At 38.7% G+C, this 27,651-nt stretch overlaps 1 protein-coding gene and 1 non-coding gene across 2 annotated transcripts in view; both read left to right on the top strand.

The window, feature by feature from the left end:
• The window catches only part of Gprk1 (G protein-coupled receptor kinase 1), a 1,192,964-nt gene that overhangs the window by 1,086,346 nt on the left and 78,967 nt on the right, over positions 1–27,651 (top strand). The gene's annotated exons all lie outside the window — the stretch shown is intronic.
• TRNAK-CUU (transfer RNA lysine (anticodon CUU)) lies at positions 27,271–27,343 on the top strand. The gene has a single exon. It is a non-coding gene; the product is annotated as a tRNA-Lys (tRNA).

Raw genomic sequence — 27,651 nt, forward strand, 5'->3', positions numbered from 1 at the left:
TTTGCGCGTGTTCGCGACAGAAGAAGAGAGGATGCGGAGCTATAAGAAAAGAAGCTTATAGCACTATTCCAGGAAAGGCTTCATCGAGAGCAGCATTGACCTGACAGCTGATTTTTTATTTCTTGTTTTTTTGATTTTTCCTCGCGTTGGGATCTACCCACGGTGTTAAAGGGATGGTGGTAAATTTTTTCTTAATGTATCTTGTTAGCATCAAACAAAATTGACAGTAAATAAACGAATATATTTTAGATTACCGAGAGAATAAGGTCAAAAATACCTAACATACTTCCTTCCTTTTAAAACGTTATTTTAGTAACTCGTCAATATCTACCGAAACGTATTTCGATGATAGAAGTCGACTCCTAGCTCTTTGGGTTCCTTCGAAGTCTTCAAGTCGGCATAACCCACCATTTTGGCATGATGTTATATGACGTAGCCATTTTTCCTGCTCTGTTTTTTTCTCATCCACTTCGGTGCTTCTTGTTGTATTGTACAAGAAATTGTTTTGAAAATCCTGTTAACTTTCCGTCAAATTTCGTGTTTCGACGCTGTCGTTAATACGTTTAAAGTATTTTAGTAAATATATGCCGGATGAAGTAATCAAGTAGTCTCCATCATCTAGATGATTAGAGGAACTGGGCTCGGAATCACTCAAGGAGCAAAAATTAAATTATTGAAATTAGGATTTATTGGAAAAGCGTTTTGGAAATTTGATGAGAAGATTAAAGACCGATGCTATCTTCCGCTAGTTAGACCTCATTTAGAATTTAATACTAGTGTTTGGGATCCTCAGGAAATTGACTTTGCTGACGAATTTAATCGTGTGCTATGAAGAGGAGCTATCTATATAAAACGTTGCTATGATAAATTTAGTAGCGTATGTAGATTATAAGAGGTCTAAGATTGAGAATCCTTCACAAAAAGGGGTTTAATCACAGATAAAATCTCATGCATAAATATGGAAGGAGGTCTCTTTAGCGATGATGTTGAAAATGTATCATTAGCCCCATAATGTCGTCTTTCCCACGATCAATAAGGGATCAGAATAACTGTAAGCGACCGCACTGGAATTTTTAAATATTATTTTTCTTTTTTTTTTCATTCTAAGTTCTTAGTGTCCCATTATGTTCTCATTATTTTATATAGCCTTAGTTATATGCTTATTCATATATCCTTATTATTTATATATTATTATTTCATATTTCCTTATTGCTATTAGCACCATCTTAGTCTCGCATTTATGTGTAAATATTTCACTTAACGCAGTGTATGTACTCGGAATTAAGAGTATCTCTTTTGAATAACTGATCGAAGCACTTTTCCACTTGATAAAAATCAAGTGGAAAAGTGCTTCGATCTTTTCATTATGTTCGACTTCCACCACATCACGCCAGAAGCTACTCAATTTGTTAGTATCTCTTTTATTTGAATTATTTTATAAAGTTATGGGTAAATGGCAACGCATAATTCAGAGGTAATTTGCTAGGTACCATGTACGGAGTATAAGCTGAAATAGTGCGAATCGTTGTTGTTTTGTGGATTGTATTCGTCGATGGAATTTTAATTAAAGTTTTATGTCATTAAAAGGAATAAGTGTAATTCTCTTCGTAGTTAATTAGTGCTTTTATTCCGAAGTACGTGGGTTTTTTTCAATAAAATTTGATCACGAATTAATTTTATTGGGTAACATTGCAATAACAGGTTTAGCGTAAATAGATCAAATTCAAATTATCGATGACTTTATTTTTTACAAAACTGCCATCTCCTAATATTAGTCATTTCGAGATTCAAGGAAATATTGGGTTAAGGTCAGAGTAAATCAAAGCATTTTGCAAACGGTTTACGCGCATCTATAATTCTTAAATTTGATGAAAATATTAAAAACGAGTGAGAAGTGTAACGTAAATTTGATAATAAAGCAAATCGACCCTGATTCTCACCCCTCCTTCATCGATTGAGCCAAAATTTATCAGATTTACCATTTTTGGAAAAATTATTAATTATTTATTTTAACTCTCATCTGATTAATGTTTATAGAGTTCTCATGCCTCCGCAATCCCAAGGAACGCTTTTCTAATAATCAGAAATGATCATAATGTTTCCCGAGAGCCTTTAAGTATGTAGTATCATAGGAACTTGGATTTCAACGTTTTTTAACAATGTTTCTTTCCTTTAATGCTTGTTGAGCGAAAGTAAAATAATGTCTGATACATTTATATTGTAAGTGATACATATCAATTACAGGCATTAACTCTCCTTAAATAATTTACTCAAACTTTGCGTATTTCATAAAAAATCTAACTCGCCAATATAGTCGTTGTTCTCTATTCCTCATATAGTCCAGGAAGGGGCTTTTAGGTGCACAGGTCCTCGGAGTCTTAATTCTCATTTTATAATTACGAGTATTATCTTTCTGGTCGAGACAGGTAGTCTTATGCTCCATATTTCTTACTTGCCATTCCCACTGTACCCCTTTGTTACTTCCTGTGGGTAGATGGTGTCCTATTTTTACTTCTAAATGTAATAGCTGTCCATAATAATTAAGCGAGCAATCCTTACCCAGGGGAATATAATTTTCAATTTATCATATGCTTACTACAGGAACTAGGTCAACATTATTCCAGATGCGTTATTATTAATTAAATGAGAGTCAAAAGAGTGTGACCTACTCTTTATTAATCAATTCAGACCCACATTTGATTATTGTTGATTTTTCAGTTCAGCCTAACTTGACCAGAGTCACTCAATGGTGTCTGCGTAAACGTGTGAAGTTTTACGGCGTAAACATCATTCGCCTTGACCGGAATTTTAACCCTGATGCCTCGATAGATGATCTCAAGGTGGAAATAAAAAAAACATTGAGGGACCAATCTTTTTTATAGCGAGCAGATACCCCGCTTGGGATGGGAAACTGAATCGAAATTATCGATACACCTATATCGATGTATCAGATTATTTCGTACATCTATCGGATCCGTCGGATATTTCAGATGTGACTTGATACATACTGATTTGCGAACGATTTGGTCCTGGCAGAATTATTTTCATCTATATTGCGCCCACACCCATGGTTAAACAGTCCTTTACTTTTTACGTCTTCTCGATTGCACCAGGTGAATCACTTTCGGTGAGGGTCAATCATTTGATCACTTGACCTTCTCCCTCCGACTCTCACCTCCTTTCCTTAGGTACTTTCACACATTCCTCTTCCACTTTTCTTCCTCAATTTCGTCTCATCCTCCATCCATCGACAGCTCGTCCCTTCATGTTGACGCAAAAATTCGTGTGAAATACGGAGTCGCCAAAGCAAAAACGGTCTCTTACGGTATGATGCAATGGACCACAATTATAATGTGGAATATTTTATATGGCACGGCACGAATCACGGATATTGCTTCATTGTTTTCCCTAACTGCTTCCTTCCAATCTCATAACGATCATTTTTATCCGAAAACTTTGTGAGTCAAGATTGCGAATAAATACTTGGTCAGTTTCCATCGATTTTTCCTAACTTAGAGGGTTCAATTCCCGAGCACGCCCCTCGACACACCGAGTTTCATCCATACTGCGTGATTTTTCGGGTACCGTGTGTTCCTTGGCAACGGCAGGAAAGGAAATGGCCCCACAACCCTGATTTGTGTATTTCACACCCCGTGGTTTGTCTTAATACTAGGTGAGCTCTACACTCGTCAATAAAACCGACCTTTCGGGATGATAACTGTGGTTATCCGTTTCTCATAAGGTTATCCGTTTGTGTGTCTTGATTTAGGTTTTAGCATTAGCAGGTGGATGCTTCAATTAGAAACATTTGTATTTCTTCCGGAAATTGAGGTATGAAAAAGTGGGCCGTTACGGTAAAGTATTTTTAAGTGAGGTCTGAGAATTTCATCGACAGAAAATGCGAAAGTAATATTGTATCGTATGACTTCACTTGTCTACCAAATACCCACTGTTTATTACCTATACCGTTACTTCTGGGCCGAATTTAAACTCAAGAGGACTGAAAGTATAGGGGCTGAAACTTCTTGGTTGGCATTGTACGTTTTCATGTTTATAGTCCACAAATAAATTAATTGAATGCCCAATGTAAAACCATTCTCAAAAGCTAAGCATTTTAAACTCGGGTTTATGTTTATTTATAATATAAAATCGAAAAAGTATTGTATCTTATGATTTATCAAAACCAAAGTCCTATTTCAAAGAAAGAATGCATTACCATCATTTTATTTTTTCAGCCATGTGATGGTATCCGCAAAATGTAATCAAAACGTTCTACGGGGATTAATTTCTCAAACATCTTCGATTTTGTGTGAAAATTATGCATCGGCTCCATAATTTTCGACCAAACCCCACGAGGTTTACGGAACCAACCTAAAATGTGCCATGAATGATTTTTATGGTGATTTTCAGCCGTACCGTCATTATTTTGGGAATGGACACTCTTTCGGCGGCACGGTGACGCTTTTTTGGCCAAAATTTGAGAAAATCTACTCAGAGGATAGGCGTGCCTCCCGCGTACTTTGACATGCAAATATAGTACACACACGCCAGTATTTCTTTCCGCAGTACCAGCGGTGGACAGGAGCCCGTTATCGATTTTAAATACTCATCAGAAAAATACCGGTTCATTTTTCTTCTCTTTTTTTTTCTTTTCGCGAGTACCGCCGCCCCCTTTTCCCCTCCCCGCCCCCCTAGGCCGGCGCCGGCGTACGCCTCCCTCCCCCGTCCTCGGCATGCCTCATGGGCTCAGCCCGCCCCCCGTTTATGGATTCCCGTGGTGGTATCGGAGTTCGTCTGGGGGCGGAGGGTGAAAGGGGGTTGGTGTTCGAGGGGGTTTGAGGAAGAAGGGGCGGAGGGCATGGTAGGCTGCTGAGTGGGGGTGGGAAATCGGTGGGAAAGGGGTTGAGAGGTCGGGAGGACGAGAGATTGCACGTGGATGGCGGTGCGGAGGAGGGTGGAGACAATTGAACATCGCAAATGGAGATGGCGTAAAAAATGTGGAGATGTGTGGCGGACAGCTGATGTCTCCCTCCCTCTCTCTCTCTCTCTTTCCCTCTCTCTCCTTCTCCCTCTCGTGATGCCCCTCTGCAGTCTTCTTCTTTTTTTCCAGCCCCACACCCCGTCCCCTCTCGAACCCATTCCCTCGTCCCACCGACTCCGACCCAGGACTTACATGTTTACTGCGCCCGTCCCGGATACTCCCTTAAAGCCGCCTCGGGAACCCTTTCCTCCCGGGGGTCCCATAGTGAGAATGGGCGGTAAGTATTGACGAAATCCGTCCGTATCGATACATTTTATTCGACGGTAATTTTGTAATAGTCGCTTCGAACGAATATCTCTAATAGTGATAATCCCATGTCTATATTTCATTTGATTCTCTGGGTTCAGATTTTTCAAATGAGCATACACGCACACACACACGTTTGCACAGGGCAAAAAAGCTGCAAGCGGTGTAGCTCAGAGCCCTTATCGGCTTTAAGCTCTAGCGTTTCGACCTTAATTATGCAAGTAGGAAATGTAAGAAAGAAAAGCAGATTAACATTCGCGTTAAAATCAAACATTTAGGACTCTTCCATCGGTTTCTTAAGGCGGATATATTGTACTATTACCGATTTTGTGAATGGGGTGGACAGAGTGGTGGGGACATTGAAGGAAGAATGCGTTTGGTGAAGAAGTTTTTGCAAAGAAGCGGAAATTGATGACAGGTACCATATTTGCAGATGTAAATAAAAGGCCAGTCAAAACTTTTATATGGACCGTAGTATTTTATGGTTTAGAAAATCGATCGTTGAGACTGTAGGATAACCGAATGGTGAAGACTTTTAAAATTTTAATGTGAAGAAGAACGGGAAAAATAAAATGATTGGAAAATAAAATAAACGATGAAGTTTTTAGACATGACAAAAGGGGAAGAAAAATGGTTGTTGGAATAAATTTGAAGAAGGCAGGACATGTGGATGCAAATTATACTATGCAGAAGATGCAACGGAGGCAGTGGACTGCTAAAGATGGTTGGTAATAGAAGGAGGAATGCTGTAAAAGAAATGAGAAAGAATTTATACAGAGCTAAAGAATGAGTAATTGTAAAATGCATAATGCTGGTGACGGATATTTTGTGTCACATCAGTTAGAGCTTAGAAGTAGTCTGTGTCAGAGGGTCCATCAAAAATCTACCCTGAGCCGGTAGAATATAACTATCATAATAATAATAATTTGAATTAGGTTGGTACTATAGGTGGGCACTGCAATATTTAGTGTTAATGTTATGAAGTCTATGTATATATTTTGATAACCAATTGATCCTTGAGTACGTATTGTTCTTCAAAACCATTCTTACCCTCAATGTTCAATACACCCTATTCTTAAGAAAGATACAAATTTAATGTATCTCTTATTGGTGCGTGGTTGGGCCGAGCATAATTTCGATAATATCAAATTAGTATTCAAAATCAATGATATCGAAAATAATTCGATATATTAATAAATATGTATTATTATATATATATGGATTACGATCGATACATATATCATGTATATGTATCGATTGAATGTTTCGATTCAATTTCCGATTCTTGGTGGGGAGTCTTGTTGACGGAAATGAGTGGTCCTTAAACTTTTTATTCTTTCCACCACCCCTGAGCCCCCCCTCTTTTCTCTCCTTACGCCCGTCTGAATCCGAGAGAAGTCAGACTCGCCCGGGTTAATTGAGGGTGCCTGCAGTGCTTAGAGACTCTCAAGGAGCTTTTGGGTCGACCTCTTGCGCTCGCCATTTGTACGCTGGTGGTTTTAAGTTAGCGGATACAGCGTCACCCTCCTCTCTGAGCAGACTTTTCTCTCAATCCTTTTTGTCCGCCGAACATTTTATCAAAATGTCGTATGACCTCCGCCTGTTTTTGTACGTCTGTCTGCTGCTACGTCACACTCTTGAGCAGTTACGTAGACTGCTGGAGTGACCGTTCGATTGTCATTTTTTTACTATGTTTTTCGTGGGTGAATAGTTCTCGCTTAAGTATCAGCAGCTGTAGATTCTTCCGTAAATATTGTTAATGTCAATTACACCTGGGTGTTAATTTTTGTACGCGAACAGCGCTAGGGAATAATCGCTATTTAAATCTTTAATTTCGGAAGATAAAATTTTCGTATCCTGTATAAATCATGAGGTCATTTCTTATTAATTCCAACGTGTTGGAAGTCGATGTTGATGCTAAGTTACTTAGATGGATACTGGGCTCCAAAGTACGCCAGTACTTAGTATTTCCGTGCATATTTATTTTTCACGATCTTGGTGTCCTTGTATCACAATGAAAGTAAATACAGATCTGCGAAGAATGAAATCCTTCGAAACCTTGTGATAGAGGTGAACTTTGGAAATCAAATGGAATGAAGATTAGCCACGAGAAAAAGTAAGCGCTAATCGTATGTAGGAGGATTTAGATGGAAAGCACCTTGACTCGCAAAGGCAGGAGGAAATACTTAGGCTTTTAGGAAGGTGCAGGATTTCTGGGTTTCTTACGACACCGATGTAATTAGTATAATTACTGATTACATTATGAACTTTAGGACCATGGTCCCAAATAGTATTGGTAGATGCTACTTCCGCGATAAAATATGAGAGATAGACAACCGTCTCCAACAGATAGATTCCAGTACTCGTTTTTTCATATCACTATACGCAGTCTTTACAAACACAGACGAAGTACCCAAATTAAAGACCAAAATTTAAGAGTCAATCGCGCTGATTTGGAAATGATGTGTGCAAGCATATATTTATGAAATAATATTTGTTCACGCATGGCTGGTGTCCTAACACGCCGCTCACTCTTGCGACGAATTGCGTGGCATTGTGTAGATGTACATTAAGTGAGAATCGGGGAATGTAATATAAAAGTGTAGGAGGAAAAAACGGTATGAATATAGTTAAGGGCTGGAATAACGAGGTGGATTGGGCAAACATTGCGGAGGCATAATGGAATTATCCGAAAGATCAGAAGAAAAGACGAAGAATTCTTAAGGAAAAATTCGTAGGGCAAGTAAATAGGGATTTAAGTCGGAGCCGTCACAGGCTGTAAAGGGAATTAGCATCAGAAAGTGAATTGTCGGCGGCTGCAGTCAACCAAACTTCAGATTGTAATATTGGTGGCGATTGGAAACGGAGTTCATAGACCCTGTTTTAATCGCACTAATTTTTTTCGCATCAAACGACATCTGTGCTACAACTTTTCCATTTAAAATGTCAGAATTGCGAGGCCTGGCTCACAGTGTAATATGAACATGTACATATAATAAGGAGGGGCATGTACAACCTTGGACGGCATATTAGAAAAAAAAATATAAATATAAAACACATAAGAGGACACTCGCATTAAGAAATATTGAACTTTCTTAAATGTGTCCTGTTGCGTGTTTTCTATTTATATATTTATGTCCTATTGTGCCGTCCAAGTGTTTTATTGCTCCCTTAGTGTTTCATTCTTAGTGAGTGAGTGCTTCTACATATATACTATATATATATATATATATATATATATATATATATATATATATATATTTATTTATTTATTTATTTATTTATATATCGATTATGCGGAAACACTCACACCAGCAAAACAATACTGGGACGGCACAATAGAACACAAATAAAATAGCAACATTAAAAGGACACTCACCAAGTAAATTGTTCGAGCTTTCGGCCTTCTCCGAGGCCTTCTTCAAGTAAGATTCGAAGATATATATATATATATATATATGTTTATATATATATGTTTATATATATATATGTTTATATATATATATATGTTTATATATATATATATGTTTATATATATATAAACATATATATATATATAAACATATATATATATATAAACATATATATAATATAACATATATATATATAAACATATATATATAAACATATATATATATATATATATATATATATGTTTATATATATATGTTTATATATATATATGTTTATATATATATATATGTTTATATATATATATAATATATATAGTATATTATATATATAGTGCACCGAATTTCTCGTCCAAACGTTCGTTGCTATCCCCTCCAGTGTTTTCCCGCTGAGCAGTTTGTCCTGGGCTCCTCAAACCCTCCTCAACCCCTTATAACTCGCTGGTGTTTTTCGTTTTTTCTGTTTTCTGTGCCACCCTCAAGGTAATGCGTATAATAGTCCCCAATTGCTGAATATTTTCTTGAATTCCATAATTAGATAGTGATAAATATGTTTTGCTCGCGGAACTATTGACAGAATCATCCTCAATTATGTTCCACAATTGTAAATCATTTTGTTTCCATTTGTTTTTGAAGTCATATTTCTGTGCGAAATATTTTTCTTGCACTTTTAGCTTTCAATTAATCATTTTTACATTAGTCAACGCGAGGTTTGTTCGCCGTGGTTTTTATGGCAAATGATTAATGATTTTGCTGCCGTGTATCCAATCCGGAAGGTAAAAAATGTTCGTGTCTATGATAATTCTCCTTGTGAATTTCTGCTACATTTTCACTCCACTTTATGTGCTAACGTGGTGAATTTATCATTTCCTTTATTGTACGTTCGCAAATATACGCATGTACAAGAGGAATGCTGATGTAATAGCATTGTAATAAAATTTAAAAGTACTGTTTCTGCAAGTAACATATGCTGGCTTGTGGGATTAAACTGGGTCATCAGATCACGAGCAATATCATTAGAATAATTGCATGCCGAATGAGCCGCATTTACGCTCCAAATTTCGTGAAAATCGGATGATTTATTTGCATATTTGTATCGAGTCGTTTGTCTTCTCTCTGATATATGTCCTCTCCTGAAACGTAGCCAAAAATTAAGGCTAAGAATGCACTCTAAATATTAAAGTTCTCGTAAAAGAAAAGACTTACCTCTTCTGGTAAAAATAGATCTCGAAGCTCGTCCCTTTTGGGTCCCCTGAGCCGAGTCTCTTCCGAGGGTTTACGTGACTTGGCTATAGGCCTAACCCGATTTATCTGTCAATTTGTTCGAGAGGTGCACTTCACCCACCAGAGGACGGGCCGCTACGGGGCACCCACTATTGGAATGGCTGCTATTCTTGGACCACTAAGGTTTCCTGTGTAAATAAATAAATATACGCGGATACATAAACACAATCGTGTATTTCTTGATACTTTCGCTGGACTTCATTCGCTTTCGGTATTTTATCGATAAATTCATTCTTTTCTATTATTTCCGAGTTAACGCCAAAACAAAAGGCCTCGATATTCATATCTGTTTTCATGGTATCTTATGATGTCGCCGTTTGCCTTCAAGGGGGAAGTCAAATCATGGGATTTGTTAAATTGTGCAAATCAAAATCGACAAAAAATAAGCGCCAGTTGTAGTGAATCTTGAGGATGCATTCAAGTGATTAATTCATCATCTGTTGCCAGAGAAGTGACTTCATAATTATGTCCAATCTTCTTTTTTTTCTGGAGTAAATCGTTACGATTTCAAGTCGCTTTGAAATTAATAAGTTAATATATTTTGCCATAGAGACCAGTGTGCTGTGATATTTGTTAAATTTTTAAAGGATTGTCTTCAACTCCTTAATTAATTTTTTTTACGAGTGTTTCGTTTTTCATGCTCTATTTTATTTCACGGTCTAGCTATCTAAGCCTATACTTCTGATAGTTTAGTTGCCATCTCGTCCAAAAACATTTATTGGATGTTGACATATGTATAAGAATTGAATTCAATATTTTTCCGATTTTTTTATGAACCCCACAACTTTAATAAATGTAAACCCCACAACTTTAATAAATGTTAACCCCACAACTTTAATCGTTCATACCTGTTCTGCAATTAATGAAATTTCAATACATCCTTAGTCAACTTTTCTTGTTCCAATCCGTGGTCATTTCAGTAAGATAGTGAAACTTTTTAGCTGCCAGATAAGAAAGGAGAGGAAGTAGGGACTGGTAAATGATGAGTTTTTTTTTGTTGGCTGCAATGCATGTGTTTACGCGAAATTCTCCTTTCAAGTTCGCCAGTCTTATGATAGGATAATGTATCGCCAAAGTGCTTAATGCTGTTTATCCCTTGAATTATTTTCTCGTTGTCTCATTTTCATCGCTGAGAAATAAGGATTCATCAACTATCAATAACCGCGCACCAAAAATGACGTCAAGCGTTAAAAGTGACAACACTGCTTTCTCCATAACGGTTACATGAGGATGTGAGAGTATGAACCATGCATGCAAAATTATTAGTTCATACATAAGTACTAGGGTTGCTTAGAAAGGTTTGAGATACCCAAAAACTAAGAAACTTGAAGTAATTTTAGCAACTATATTTTCTCAAAATACTCGCCGCGACCTTGTATAGATTTTTGCATTCTCGTAAATCTCCTCTCAAAACAGTTTTTCCTCTCAATTTCCTGAAGTACTGAAAGTTCACTTTTAAGGCGTTAACGGCTTCTTCAGGGCTATAGAAACTCCTTCCACGCATGCGATTTTTGACTAAATGGAACATAAAATAATCTCATGGGGCAGATCAGGACTACAAGATGGGTGAGTCTTAATTTTAACTTCTGTGGACTCCAGGAACTGAATTGTAAGATTGACCGTGTGGGCCGACTCATTGCTATCGTGCAGGACGATTCCCCGCAGTCCTGCCATCGGCCTTGAAGCTTTCCGAAAACTTTTGGTAGCCATACGTACTGTTGTGTACCACAGAACAGCAACAGTTCTTTGTTCTTTCAAGGGAACAATTGTGACATGACCGCTTTTGGAGAAGAAAGTTGCAACCATTTTCTTTCCGATACTTCGAGGGATTTTCAATTTTGTTGGTGGATGTTCTTCGGTAAAAATCTATACGGTCGATTGGCGCTTATTTTCAGGATCAAACTGATAAATCCACGTTTCGTCACCAGGAACTATGTCAGAATTGCGCTTAGAACTGCCTCTGTCAAATCTTTTTTCACATTTCTTCGGACCATTTATCACGGTTGTGCTTTTGTGTCTCTGTAAAACTGCGAGGCACCCAAGTAGATGAAACTTTCCTGACTCGAAGATTTTCTTGTAGGATATCGGAAACTGCCTGCAATGCAATCTGATGCGACGCTTCAGTATCCTTAAATGACACTCAATATTTTCGCGGACCAGTTTTTTCCATAGCGGTGATGTTTTCCTCAGTCTCTGCGGTCGTCGGACGCCCTTTACCCTTCTTGTCTTTCAACGACTTTTGACCAATTCTGGATTCATGAAACCGCCTAAAATTTGTCGCGCGGGAAGGAACAAGGTCCCCGAAGGCCCGTTGCAAACAGACAAGGCTTTCAGATTCGTTCTAACCACTTTTAAAGTCATAAAGAATCATTGCACGAAAGTTCTCTCTTGCGGGCTCCATTTTTACAACCCATGAATGCCGCTTAAACAGAAATAAATTAATACTCTGAACAACGGCAATAATCTAATCAAGTTGAAACTTGCACGCCTCGTATTTTTCCCAATGGTTTGATCTAAAAATATGATTTTGGGTCGTAATACATCCCTCGGTGTCACAAGAAAACTCAGGTGTCCTTCGCTTTTCTAAAAATCTTGTCTTTCCTGTTGCTGTCGTGAATGAAGGTACTCCCAATCTAGTTCCTCCGACACACCCGTCGCTCTTTCTTCTCGCAGCAATATTATTGAATCTAGTGGGTTTTCTCTTGACCATTTCCGATTCTTTTCGCATTCCCTCATTGAATTACCATAATACATATGGTGGAGTTGGATTGTCATTCCGATGCCGATCTATTAGCTTTGAGAGTCGGTGTTTGCTTTTCTCTCAAAACTGAGCTTCTCTCTCACTACCAAGCTTAACTTTTCATTGAATTCGAGTTTTGAAATGTTTCCGGATGTTTTAGCGTCGCGCTCCATACATCCCTCGCTTTTCGATTCTTTTACGTCCCTTGGATGAAACAGTTAGGCAGGAACCAGTGGGGGAAGGGTAACCTCTTCTGAGTAGAGAATTTTGGACAACCATATTGTCAATACTCTTCGTCCTCCTCCTCGCCATGCACATACACGAGGCGTACTATATTCATATACTCGCGAGCGGAGCGAAAAGAAGAAAAATAAATACGGATCTCATCCTGAACCAAGCCCTTACCCACCCCTCACCTTCCTCTTCCGAAGGAACTGCTTTTATCGGCTAATAATGGGAAGTCTCCTTTAGCGATGAGGGTGACGGAGTATGTAGAGGCGTCGTCGGATGTGAGGAGGGGTGGATGAGGGGGTTTGAAAGGAAGACGAAGGCGATAGAAAATGGAAGCAATCTAATGGGTAGAGGGGTTTGGACCACTCTCCCTCTATCTCTTTCCTTAGGGACCCTCTCCTTCCAGCCTTGTCCTCCCGCCCCTGAGCCTGTCCCTTCGTGGTGGGGATACATTTGGGAGAAGGCGAGCGGCTAGGGGGGTGTGGCTGCGGTGCCTGGCGAAGGGGGAAGACACTGACGCTAGATAGTGGAGTTCGACAAGGACGTTTCGTGGACTCCCCTCTCATCCTCTTTTTCCTCTTTCTCTCGCACTCCTCTGCCCCCTAGACCCCCTTCACTTTCACTCTCTCTCTCGTTAAGGGTTGACTGAACCTTTGACCTTTCTCTTGGCTCGAGGTTACAGATTTTATTTGTGCGACAGCAATCCACGTTATTACGTGCGTGGGAGAAATGTCCGTGATTCCGCCACCCTCACTCACGAGTGGAGGTTTATTTGTAGGGGAAAGATTGGAAATCGTTGGTAATGCACGCGTGTTTTCTTGGCGGTGCGAATTCAGTCGTCCTCACAGCGTCCCAATGTAGACGGACATCGTTTTATTAATAAGGAGCTTGAATCGAGCAGGATGCAATGGACGGTATTGATGTAGACCAGGATAATATGTACCGAGTGGAAAATGAAATGAAATTAAATGTATTCTTGTAACGCATATATTTTTAGGTAGTTCAAAGTGTAGTGGTAGGTTTGGAAAGATTTAAAATCTGTGGAAAAGTGCAAATTTGTTTTTCTCATAATGAAGAACTTCCACCTCATCTCGTCTGAATCTGTTAAAAAGATTTAATATCTTAATTATGACTCTCTGAACTACTTTTGGAAAAGCCAAGTACATTTTTTCCTTCAGTAGGCATCTTTTTCGTCTTCTCATAGTTTCCACCTTCTGTCATACCATACGGCAAATCTATTTTCTTTCTATATTTTTCTCCGATTCCATGACATTTTTTCATATTAATTTACATAATACCGTGGGAGCTGCTGCAAGGGTGTGTCGCGGGGGGTAGTAGGGCATCGGGGTCATACCAGCCTCCCATATTCAAGCTGTATACCAGTTCGCCACACATCGACGCCGAGGATTAAATCAGAAGGTTCTGGTCCCCTATCGAAGACTCGAGCTCCTCTCATTTTGTCTTCGACCCACCTCTTTTGACTTACTCGCATTTCTTTAGCAAATTTCCTGTTTTTCTCTAGCCGGTATGATCCATTTTAATCAGATGATTCACAGGGAAGGCAGGAAATTTTTAAATTCAGCGTGTAAGCATTTTCAGAAACTATTATCTCCATTAATTTTTCCCGACTTTTTCTCAATGAATTGGTAGTCTAGTTATAAACTAACCCGTCTTGAAACCAAAAATAGATTCGGTGAGGGTTTGGTTCAACTCTAATTAAAGTTGTGATTGTGGTCAAATCCTAACTCTCTTTAAGGAGGTTAGTAATATAGGAATAAAGAAGTAGATAGATGCTTTTAAACTGTATATTTTGTGTAGTAGATGGAGAATTGATTAGTAATAAGCCAAAAATATAAGACTCAACAAGTGAGAAATCATTTAATACAGAAATAATTTAACTTGACAGTATTTCACAAAAAAATACCTGTTAGCTCTAGATTTTTAATCTACTCAATTTATTTAAGCTAAAAAGTTAAAAGTTTGATAAATTCAGTCTCCTGTCTTTTGCATTCAAATTTATCAGTCACAATATTTAAATTAATTTTAATGTAATTATTTATGTCCAGCATTGCTAGACCAGACGGTCTCTGATGTGACATGAGGACGTCAACCAACATTTTAAACTTGGAGGTGAGGGAGTAGTACGTGCCCCTTCCCCCGCAATTGCATCTGTTTATGGTGGGGATCAAGTTGAACTAAGAAATATAGGATATGTGGAGCCCAATTCGATCCCTCAGACCCTTGCCTTTTCCGAGATGGACCTGGTACCACTAAAATGTCACATTGGCTGAAGGATTTTTCCATCTCCCGGATTTAAACTAGGTACACTCCGGTTTATAGTCGGAAACTGCTCATAAATGTTCAAAAACCACCGTTTAAGTATTTCCAAAGACATTTTGATTTTTACCTTTCGTAGAAATACTTCATTTACTCAAAATTGTTTTCAAATGTAGAACTTAAAAACATTCTCTGGCATCTGAGGCTTATTTAATGGACATAAAATACCATTTTGAAGTAGTCCCCGAAGTTCATTTTAGTTATTTTAATTGTGGAGTACTTTTATTTCTCCGAATAGGTCGTATTGCTTCTACCCCGGAGTTTTGTGGGCTCAATAAAACTTCAAACGGGACTTACCAATTCTCCGAGAGAATACGACCAACTACAAGTAATTACCTCGATTTTATTCTCGCTGAAATTTTTTCAGAGTTATAAGCGGGATTTCTCCAATACAAATGAATAAAATCACAACAGGTGATAATTAAAATTAGAGCCTAATTTTCTAAGTGTGTAGGTGCTTCGTTAATTTTTAAAATATTTTCGAATTCATACGCCGGTAATAAGCAATTGATCATAAAGGGCGGTTAAATTTGTATACAGTAAACATTGAAGAAAATACTTGCAGTTCCGCGTAACTATGAATCACGCAGAAAAATTTAATAGCGTATTCGCATGTTTTAAATGTAATTATTTTTTTTCCTTGGAAGAACTTTCTCTTTCGTAATTAATATCAGGAATTGAAATGAATCGCTGCTTCCTGATCGTGTTCACGTCAGAATATTACCTTGAAAGACTCCCATAGGGTGTGTGGCAGGGGTTATTCAACGCCATGCATGCAGCATCAAAAATAAAATTTCTTAATTGCTAGTTTTTTTTAAAGGGCCAGAAACAATATACTTCGTCTTTCCTGTTTAAAACAATCATTTTCTTTTCTAGTTATAATTCTAGCGTCAGAAGAAACCATTTTCCCTTCTAACCCTCACGTTACATACGGCTAAAAGGTGGTTTCGACTGATAGAGCATTCGTTTTCAACTGAAATGGAAATAAATGTGTTCCCTATGAATAAGCTGGCTTGTATTTTACCGCTTAGGGGCTAGGTACCTCCGATTAGCTGATACGACCGCGAAAATAAGCATGTCTTCGAAGTGGGCGGTTAATTTTTCGACCGTTTTGTTTAAAGCGCGGTGCTTGAGAAACCGTCCATGCAACGGAAGCAAAAAAAAATAGTTTCCGCGCGTTCTCCCAAAATTTAATTAAAAATTCAATTTAACCAAGTGGCTTCGTCGCAGCCCTGGATTGCCTCCCTCCCCCCTCCCTCTTCCCCCTCCCTCTTCCCCCTCCCTCCTCCCCTCTCCCTCCTCCCCCGACGACATTTCTCTGGGAGTTACGACGCGGATGTGAAAGCAAAAAAAAGAGGTGGGAGAAGACTCGCCCGCCTTTTCAATTCGTTACCGTCGTATCATATTTCTCTCTAGATTGTGCTGCGATTTCTCATCAATCTGTCGGGGTCCTTGTTTTTCAATCCCCGAACTCGTCCCGTTCACCGGCGAAATCTCCTCTTTATGGGTTCATTCCTTTCATCCATTCGTTTCCCTCCGGAGACAGGGAAATCGATATTATAGACGTCGGCGTTTACCAACCACTGCGACGGTCGTTTAATGCGATTAACGTTCTGTTAGTGCTAAGACTCACGCCCAACTATTTGCTCTTTTCGAATTAGCAATCGTCTTCAGTGTCGTCAAGTGCGGACGATGAAATTTTCTTTGCATTCGGGAGTTCGGTGTTGGTGCATTGTTGTCATAGAGGGCGGGAGTAACTTTTAGGCAGTCCTTAACTTGCCATTTTTCTCTAGAAATGCCATCGGTAAAAATCAAGAGTTCAAAATCTTCTGAAGTTCAGGGAATAACACATATTCCTTCTAGCTGTTCAATAGCACTAGAAAGAAGTCTCCGAGAGAATTCGATTGTTTCACGTGAATATTTCATTTCGAAGTTATCGTGAAAATATGTCATTAAATACCGATCGCTACAGAATAGGTAGACTATGTGTAATCACATCTTGGCTTGGCATTACGCATTCCAGTCAGGTGGAAGTTAAAATATTTTTCAATAAACAGACAGAGTAGTTAAGTTCATAAATGTACCCACTCGTATGTAGCAAGTGGAAATTTTTGTCCGGAGTTCGCAAGTGACACTTCCAATCTCAGACTGCAAGAGGTTTTCCAATTCCTTAAATGACGATTTCTCCGATGGATCCTAAATACTTGCCGCGTATTGCAAATATTGTCCAATAAGAGTGTATTATCACCTCTCATTTGCCTTTTTATTCCATTTTCCTTCATCCCGTCAATTGAAATCTAACTTGAAGAAGGCTGACCCGCATTTTTTTCTGTTTGTAATCTGTTAAATAGATTTAACTTCAGTGTGACATCCACATGTGACATTTTCCGAGATGCCTAACACGATTCCATTTCATTTCTTTAACCGTGAGGTCGTGTAATACTGAAAATATGATAACATGTCAGCTGTTTATGTGAAGTCGTCCTCTGATAATCGCCCTGGGAATTGGAAATCAAGAACATGTTCCATTTACCATTACCATGGAGTTGGATTGTCCAACGTGTAATGTAGTGAAGAATTGTTATTATTGGTGATTAAATTAAGAAAGGGAAATAATCCTGCCGTCAGAAATTAAAAGGAATGGGTGAAAAAAGTCATGTGCAGAAATTTCGACCCAATAAACACCTAGCCACGGACATTGTCATCTCAGTGACTTAAAATTTACATAGGTTCACCTTGTTAGCAGAAGTATCGGTGTTTAAGTTTTCTTCCACCCATTATTATGAGGGATGTTTATAAAGTAACCTCCGTTTGCCTATAAAAAAATCGCTGGAATAAATACAAATATTCATTATTTTAATATCAAAACTACATATCTCTACTATTTTGTACATATTCGCCAAACAGATTGAAACGTTTTTCATATCTCTAGTTTAGTTTTCAAATTATTTCAGTACAAAATTCCGCCGCCTGAGAACGCAGCCAACCGATGACAGCATCTTGAATTTCCTCTGCGAGACAAGAACAAAACACGTGGTAGCCTATTTTTCAGCCGTGTTTCCATGCAACAGAGTCGTAGAAATGTGCAGAAAACTTTATAAAGATTTCAGATATCATAAAACTCCGGTTTTTACGAACTTGTCCTCAATTTTCAAGTACATTTCATATTTCAACACAGATCACGGCCACTTTTGTCATCATAGTGGAAATTTATGTTCACTCTTAAACAAACCACTACATATCGAGGCGTACTGACCTGCTGTGTGCGTCTATACAGAGACTATTCAGCTCCCTTCACTAATTCTCACGCTGCACGAAGACGGAGGTGACTTTCTGGACAGCCATCGTATTATTGGCTAAAGGATTAGTCCCATTTCTTCAACAAGAAATTGTTTTGGTGATAATGTGGATTGTCACTTTGACATTTTATCATTTATAAGGGAATCTTGTATTGCTGTAACCAAAAGGACTCGATAAGTTTCCGTATAAGCGTTTTCCTCAAGCATGAAATTTGGCTGACTTGAACATTCCACTGACATTTGATTAATATCAAAGTTTGGTAAAGTACATAACCTCTATGTATGCTGTTATCATGCATTTCTATCTCTGTCAAATTGCAACCTGACCTTATTCATTTCTTTCCAGGTGAGTCTTCTGGTTTGTGGTGTGTGTGAACGCAGCACGAATATAATTTCGAGCGAGTGAGGAATGCGGTAAGCTAAGCAATTACTTTAAGGTTAGCTCTTTCCCATTACCCCCTTGACGCGTTGATGGCTGAAGTCAGCGTTGCATTCTCAAAGTAATGACGTCAAATAGCTCGATGGTCCTCGTGGAACGTTCCCGGGTTTATTCCTTCACGTGCCTTCGCCGCTTCTATGATTTGAATCGCCTGTCAAGTGCAAATGTATGTTGCCCCTCGCTCAATTATATTATATATTGTTATTTAAACATTATATATTCGCCATTGTTGCAATTCCTACAGAATCTGTTGCTAAAGGTAATAATTTCAATTCAGTTTTGCATTTAATTTCACCATTAAAATTTTCGGCTCTTTGAAATGGAAAATTAAAACGCGTATGTTAAAATGTAATGTAGACTCTGTAAAATGTTAAATAGTGGTCGGTGTGGCTCTATACTGTATACTGATATAAATTGTGGTACCTGTAAAAATAAAATTCAATATATGGATAACACGGTAGCGTTTTAGTATACCATGATTAATTAAGACGATGCCATAATTTCAGAGAGTAAAAGTCATTTGCCTTGATCGAATATCGGTTTGAAATTGTTGCATGTTAAGGCACATTAGCGGATCTATTGCTCTACAAGAAGTGGTTTGGTTAGTCTTTCCAAAAAACGTACAGAAAATGGAAATGATGGGTATCAACTTCGTTCTTGTGGAATTTTCGACATAAAGCGTTCACTTCTCCTCTTTCAATTGGCTTTAAGCCTGTAATTTACCTGCTTTGTGTGATCACGACGATTAATAATGATATCGCTCTTATTTTAGTAGTTCTATGTCGATATTATGGTGTACAGTTGACTATCTTCTGTACTATTTTGTGTGGGTAAAATAGCTTGAGATATTCAGTGGGGAAAGAATGTTATGTATTCGAGTATCCTCGTGTTAATTTTTCTTTCCAGCCTTCAACAAATCAAAGTATCAGTATCGTTATAGTGTAAAAAAGCAAGTCTGATTTTCTCGTGAGCAGATTTTTTTGGGGATGAAAAATAGAATTTGAGATAAATATACATTGTGTAGGAATTGCGATTACATATCCATAATGGGTGAATTCATCATCATCTGTATTTGACATCAATATAAGTTTCGTTTGACGAGGCTCTCTATTCGATTCCGATGTTAGTCACACGAATTTATCATTCATATAGCATTATCAGGATTTTTAATGTCAGAGATTTATGCTTTTTAAATTGACTCGAGGCATTTTTCTTGTATTTCATTTATTACGTCTTGGTAGCATTTCAGTGACCAACGATTGTAGAGTTCTACATTACGCCATTAGAGATCATGAAAATAAAAGAAAGTTTTCCCTCGCACGATAAGGGATGAAATTAGCTCTTAAGACACCGCGCTAGGGTGCAAAATGTTGTTTGTTCATTCTAATTAGCCTTGTATATCGTCATTATTTTATCTGACCTTAGGTTATTCTCCTTCTTGTTACTAAAAGCTGGTCCCCTATGCTCTGAGAAGTGTATCATACGTACCGTAGTGCATTTTCCTGTTATCATTATTTGATTTGTGTATATTTATTATAGCTAATAATTAAGAAAAACTTAATTATTGATGCTGCATTCGCATCGATTCATCCCTTGCCACACACCCTGGCTGTGGCTCGGAGTGTTCTATGTACATGTAATTGATTTATATCGTTTGCCATTGAAAAAATTTTAACTCAAGAAATAATATCCCATTTGACCTAAATTATATACGAGAATTTTGTGTGTAGAATTTTGTGTGTATTTATTTAATGGCTTTTGGTTGAGTTACGATTGGTTTCAACTTGGCCAGTGTTGGAAATTCTCTAGGCTGTACCTGGCTTAAATGATCCTAATTTAGGCGTACCCTTGGTTTTTAATGCCCCAAATGTCAAACTTTTTTCTCCGTTCGTTTTGGGCATTTTCCTTCGTTTGTGGAATACTCTCGTTGCTGGTAAAATTATAATCATCTTACTCAGTCGCATTCTTTGATAGTATTTTGAACGGTAAAAATGTAGTAATACGTTAAAGGTATTGGTGGTATTTAAATCTATGTGGATGGCTGTTCTATAGTTCCACTTCACCGTAGTATTACGTCCATCGATAAATACTAAATATTTATCACCGCATTGCATTCAGCACAGCGTCTTAATAAGCTGGTCCTCATTAGACTTAGCTGGATACCTTTTAGTCCACTGCACAAGTTGTTTGCACAATTTCTCATTCGGGGGTAATAATGTGTTGCATCGCTCGCCCTTATGGGAGAGTTCTTTGTGAGGGCACGATTTAATATCTCATTATGCGGGAAGGAGGAGAGGGGCGCAGTGTATCGCACGGTCCCAGCCGGCTAGCAATCATAAAGAATTCTTTAATATAGCTGCTACGGGCGAGTAATTTCCGTTTAATGTCCCGCGGACTCGACGATTCCGCATTCCGTCCCAATCTTTCTCGAGGATTAGCCATGGGAGGGGCGGGCTCGAATATTTATTCCCCCTCACTTTTATAAAAAGGGTTGCCTACGGGAGGGGAGGATGAAAGGGTGGGAGGAAGTCGAGAAATCTCTCTCCATATCTCTCTGTCCGTAGTCTCCTCTTGTCCTAAATTGCGAGACATTCCGCGGCGACCGCCCCCTCCCCATCGACCACCTCGCCCCACTCCTTTCTCCCGGGGTACTAGTCGAGTGGTGCTCCCCACAAACCTCCCCCATCATTTTCTTATTACCGGAACAATTCCCCACCCCTTACGTGGGCCCCCCTCCCTGCTTTTCGCCTGCCTCTATCCCTCGTCCGCAAAAATTCGTCTTTTTCCCGCCTCGAATTTCTTGGCATCTTTCTTTGCACAAGGTGGCTCTAAACTCTTGGATACCTGCTCATTGTCCCACTGGAAATCCCCTCAAGATTTCCTTTGAAAACCCTAAGGAAGCCTTGGCAGTTTACATAGAAATCCACGCGTTCCCGTAGAAACTGGGACAACTTCCTAAGTGTATTTGTATGGGAATACTCGAGGAGATTGCCAGTTGTGCGATGAAATTGGATTTGAAAACAAACTTGGAATGCGTCGCGCCCTACGTCTTTTAAGAAAAACGATTAGTGTCGCGAGTGATTCGGCAACCTTGTCTGCGAACTGCTATAACCTGCTCAAAAGGACGTATCATGCAGTTCATAGAGTGAATGCCTAAAATACCGCGGTGAAACGGGAAATCTTGAATTTTTCCAAGGATGGATGTCAGGGCTGTCGTGAAGACTCGATGGGAGAACTTCTACCGCATTGAGTCACACTGAGTACTCCTTTTTTTCTGATGAACAAGTGCCGAATTTCACTCATGAAGCCAATAAATGAATTAAATCAGTCTTAAGCAGTGGTATGTAAGTATGGTAACAGCATGGCAACGTATAAGAGGGTAATTTGCTACCGGTGTGTTTGCGGGGTGATTTTTGTAGCTTTGCTAATATGTATGTACAAGTTCTTGTGTGAATTAATACGTATGCATAAATGGCTGGTGCCGCAACATCCCCCACCGCACACCTTCGCGGGGTATTTTGTAGATGTACATATACGAGTTAAGACAATGGAAGAATATGGTTCAATTGTACCATGGAATGTAAAGAATTATTTGCTCCCTATGTACGTTACTAAAATGCATACAGCGTTGCCATTTGCAACAAATCCAGCGTTTTCAACTTCAGAACCATCCCAATATATTCGTGTGATTTTTTCCTGTTGCGATTTCGACCGCAGCCGTGGTAACACTACGGTTTGTTCCAAACCTCCGTAGCATAAGTTAGAAAGAATTTGCCGAGAAAGGTCCCCATGATCTAATAATGCTACATATAATTGTTTCAATAGTTTTTGAGTATTCTTAATGTAGATAGGATGGGAATTTAACTCCTCAAAAATTAAATGTGTTTAGAGAGAGTCGTTGGCAGGTTGAAAACGGTGGAATATTGGGGAAAATGTTGAGTAGGCTTACTAGTGTGAGGTAAGGAATCAGAAGTTTTGATCCAATGGAATATTATGTATTATGTGATGAAAATAGTGTTTCTCAAAATTGTATTTTACGGAATTTGGCGGAGTTGGAAGTATAGCAGTGCTTATTCCATGCTTCCTTCAAAAGCCTACCTCTAACAGTAGACAATTGATAGTCCTTGTTGAATATTTATTTCTTTAGATGCATAAAATCATTCATTGCCATAAATAATCTAAGTGTATATTGTAATTGTAAATATTTTTATTCAAAATACTAGCACCTTCCCTGATATCTAGTATCCCTCCAGTCTTGATAGATAAAAGTATTAAGTTTTTCGTCGGACAATGAGAAATCATAATAGTAAGAAATGAAAGTCATTACAGAAATGGTAAAGACATTTGATTTCCATGTGATGAAAAAACCGCACGCTGCTTAGATATAAGGTGTATTCACAGGTGCATGCGTATGTTAGTTGCTAGTATATGGGTTTGCCTGAATAGATATGCCTCTGTGAGTGTGAATTGGCATGCATTTGTTAGTTTTTCGTGTGATTTTATTCGGTTTACTGACTGGCTTCCGAGCATACCCCGCCACACGCCCCTGCAGAGCATTGTGTAAATGTACGAGTAGATATCTCTGATCTCACCGCGCACAAATGCCTTATGCGCGATTGTTTTGTTTCCAGCGTGTGGGTGGCACCAATGAAATTTTCAATATTTCTCATAAAGCTTACCATTAATATTTAAGTACGTGAGAGTAGTGGCTGCAGCTCCTGCTTCACTTCCTTTGAAGTTGATTGCCCCCCCCTCCTCTCGTGAAATTTTAAGCCGTCTTCTGCCGCGCTGTAAGGGAGAACCGACTCTTTTTAAGCCTCCTTTGGCAATAGGCAGGCCTCGGCAGACCATTTCAGTTCATGAGAAAGCCAAGTTTTGATGCAGCGACGGATTTTAACTCCATCGTTGCCGTTGGCGAACTACACCTACATCTACTTAATACCGCGCAAGCCGCCGCTAGGGCGTGTGGAGGGGTTATTAGGGCATCACCCGCAATTAAGAAAAAAACGCATGCTAAAGCCACAAATTTATACAGTCCACACACAAAACATGGTATACATTCATGCAAAACCCCTTACACCCCATACACGTGAAAACACAAACTACCAACTAAAATACACCTGCACCTACAAATATACCTGATATCTTTGCAATGCTTTGTTTTGACTGCTAAATTAAATGCTTTTCATATTTCTAAGGTGACTTCGGTTTCTTGCTCTTATGATTTCTGATTGTTCGGGGAAAGAATGAGTATTTGTATCTATCTGTACTGGAATCTACCTCCCTTATTTAATCTCTGTGGTCTGTGCGGGACTATAATAATTCCTTTAAAGTCATCGTTAAACTCGTTTGTTCTGAACCTTTCTAATAGTCTAAGTCTCGCTTGTTCTCTTCGTATTTCAAGTGGCTCCCGGCTGAAATCCCCTAAGAGACCTGTCACACTTGTGTTCTTATCATAAAAAGTTTTCACGAATCTGGCGAATTTTCTTTTGACTTGATTAAATTTTTTTTACCAAATTCTCTCCCAAGGATCCCAAATATTTGCGGCAATATTCCAAATGACTAGACTAGACTAGAATGGTCTGACTAGAGCAAAATAACACCTCTCTTTAACTTTCTCATTACATTTCCCCTTCTCCCGTTTAATGATGCCGAGTTTATAACTAAACATGTTTCATCTTGCAATTGCTACCGCTGCCCCAATACTCGTGTCAAATCAATGAAACTTGTACCATTTCACATTAAGCTGACATTATAACAATTTTTTACTCAGTAAATGATGCGAATAAAATTCCATCATTGTCACTAAAGAGTCCCAGAATATCGATAATTACAATAATATGCACATATGTTGTTCATTGGTGTCTATTGTTTCTATTTCAGTTTAAATAATAAATAAGTTTGAGCACGCCTGAATATAGATTTTTACTTGATATTTTATCGTGCTTTTATTAATATACTGTGCTGTACTAAATCCAATCTATTTCCCACCTGTGGAATGAACGATTCGCAAGCACCAAAAATAATAAGTATATGATAATTGTATTTATTTGAAGGAACGTAGACTATTTTTAATAAATGGTTTTTATTGGGACAAGATGGAGACAAAGTGAACCACGCATATTCCCACAATAATTTATTTTGGTACATTCGAGTTTGACAGGCAGGCAATATTTTCATGTATACAGATATGATTAAATTATCTTTTATTCTATCTGATACAAGTGAGTATGCGATTTAGTTTTTGTCTGGTGTTTATTTCAGATATAATATCAATTTGTAAATCAACCAAAAAGAATTTTTATCTGAGAATATTTATCTTCCTTATTTTTAAATACAGAAATATAGCATTGACTTGAATATTATTTTCGCCCGGAAACAAAATATCATGAACGAAAAAGGCCAGTTGGGTCTCGCAAGACCTACCCTTACGGGTACGGCTGTTATATTAACGGTTAACTCTAGGAATCGAGATATCTTCATGGTCGCGAGTAGCTGGAAGAAAGAACGGTCGTCGGTATTTATCGTAATTATATTCAGAGGCAGAAAAAGCAGGACCTCCTGCCCCCTCTCTCTGCGTCTCATGGAGGCACTCGGCAGTTCGCAGCTCTCCCTCCCTCTCTATCTCTCCCCCCAACCATCGCCATCTTTCATGGCTCGATCCATCGCGAATTCTCTCCATCGCAGATCCTCTTCCCCTCCTGTCCTTGGGACGCAGGTGGAGATGGGAGGGCTGAGTGGGCGAGGGAAACAGGTATGTGTAGAAGTGGTGCCGCAGCCCTTTGTGACGTCAATTAGACCCTCTTTGCGTCACTGACTCCCTTGCGTGTCATCATCTACGAATGGAACTTGGGTCGGGGAAAACCAGTTTTCGTGCACATGACCCAAAGCCATCCATTCCCTCGCACCCTCTCTCTCTCTCTCGACTCCGGTCCCCACGCCACCCCTCCCGCTTATCCTCCAGCTAGCCTTTCTGAACCTCGTCTCGGTCCATTTCGGTCCATTATATTCTTTCGGATGTCATCCTGGATTCAAAAAGAATGATTCTCCTCTCCTCCTGTTTGATATTAGTTTTATTATTGTTACTGAAATAATATAAATGTCAAAATAGGTTTTACACGGATCAAATACCTATGCACTACTACATTTGTAGAGACCACTCAAGCTTACTTTTATAGCAACATGCATAGAGTTATTGTGATCCCAAGTTATATTGGTAGAACACTGGAATAAAATAAGAGAAATACAGACACCTTCACCGACCGATTAAAGTACTCGTTCGTCCCTCGCATGGTTCGCATTCATAATAAAATCGAACTTTATCTACCGAGTTCGTAAGAGCACGTATTTTTCAATTGAAAAATCATAAATTAATGAAATAGTAAAGTAGATCCGTTTTTGCACGATTAATATGAAAATATACGTGTGTATATTCACGTGAGTTTATGTCCATGAGAAAACATGCATCCATATGCATGAATGAACTCATATTTGTATTTTTGCATGAATTGGCAAAAATCTGTTTAATTACCAAATAACAATGCAATGACTCAAAATGAATTATTATGGCCCCACCCCACACTAATTACGTAGGCTGGACTACGAAGACAAAGCAAGAAAGATAAACTACCGTTGAGATGGATATAAATATTTGTTATTTCCCCGGAAAATTCGGAATCATAATAGTAAGAAATCAAATGAAGTATAGAAATAGTAAATACGTACGATATTCGCGTCAGGAAAAGATAAACGCTGCTTAGGAATTAGGTATATTCGTAGGTGCATGTGTATATTGATTGATAGTATATATATTTGTATGCCTGAAAGTTAAAAAGGTTTTCGCATGAATATATACGCCTCTGTAGGCTTATATTTGCATACATTTGTTGGTTTTGCATGTGGTTTTATTCTCTGTTATGGGTGTTCACCTAATGCCCCCCGCCATACGCTCTTTCGGCGGCTTGTGGGGTATTATTTAGACGTAGATGCCTATAATTGTTTTCCTGGTCTTTGGTGCTGGAGGTGCCCGTCATATATTCCCTTTTCTTTTATTATTTAATCTAAAATCAACCTTAAACCCCCTGTCATACGCGCTTGCGGTGGCTTGTGGGGTAATATGTAGATGTAGAAAGAAGCGTTTGCGTTTCTTCATTTACATAATGCACCTCAAGCCAACGCAAGGGTGTGGCCGCCAGCTATGTCTGAAGAGTCCAAATTACAACACGCCCAAGCATGTGTTCAAGGCCCGGCTAGCTCAGTCGGTAGAGCATGAGACTCTTAATCTCAGGGTCGTGGGTTCGAGCCCCACGTTGGGCGATTTTTTTGGGGTTGCTCTAACACCACGCCATTCATAGGGAGCGCATATCAAGACAATATGCGGATACGCTTTAAAGAAACTCGGCTTCATTAAACTGGTGTTGGGAAAATGTAATGAGAAAGTTAAAGAGAGGTATTATTTTGCTCTAGTTAGACCTCATTTGGAATATTCCGCAAATATTTGGGATCCTTGTGAGAAAATTTGGTAAAATAAATTAGATAGAGTCCAGAGAAAATCCGCTAGATTCGTTAAAAATTGTTATGATGAGAACACAAGTGTGACAGGTCTCTTAGGGGATTTCGACTGG

Source organism: Hetaerina americana, unplaced genomic scaffold (assembly GCF_022747635.1).
Source record: "Hetaerina americana unplaced genomic scaffold, ioHetAmer1.1.p SCAF_4, whole genome shotgun sequence".
In the NCBI taxonomy this organism is placed as follows: Eukaryota; Metazoa; Arthropoda; class Insecta; order Odonata; family Calopterygidae; genus Hetaerina; species Hetaerina americana.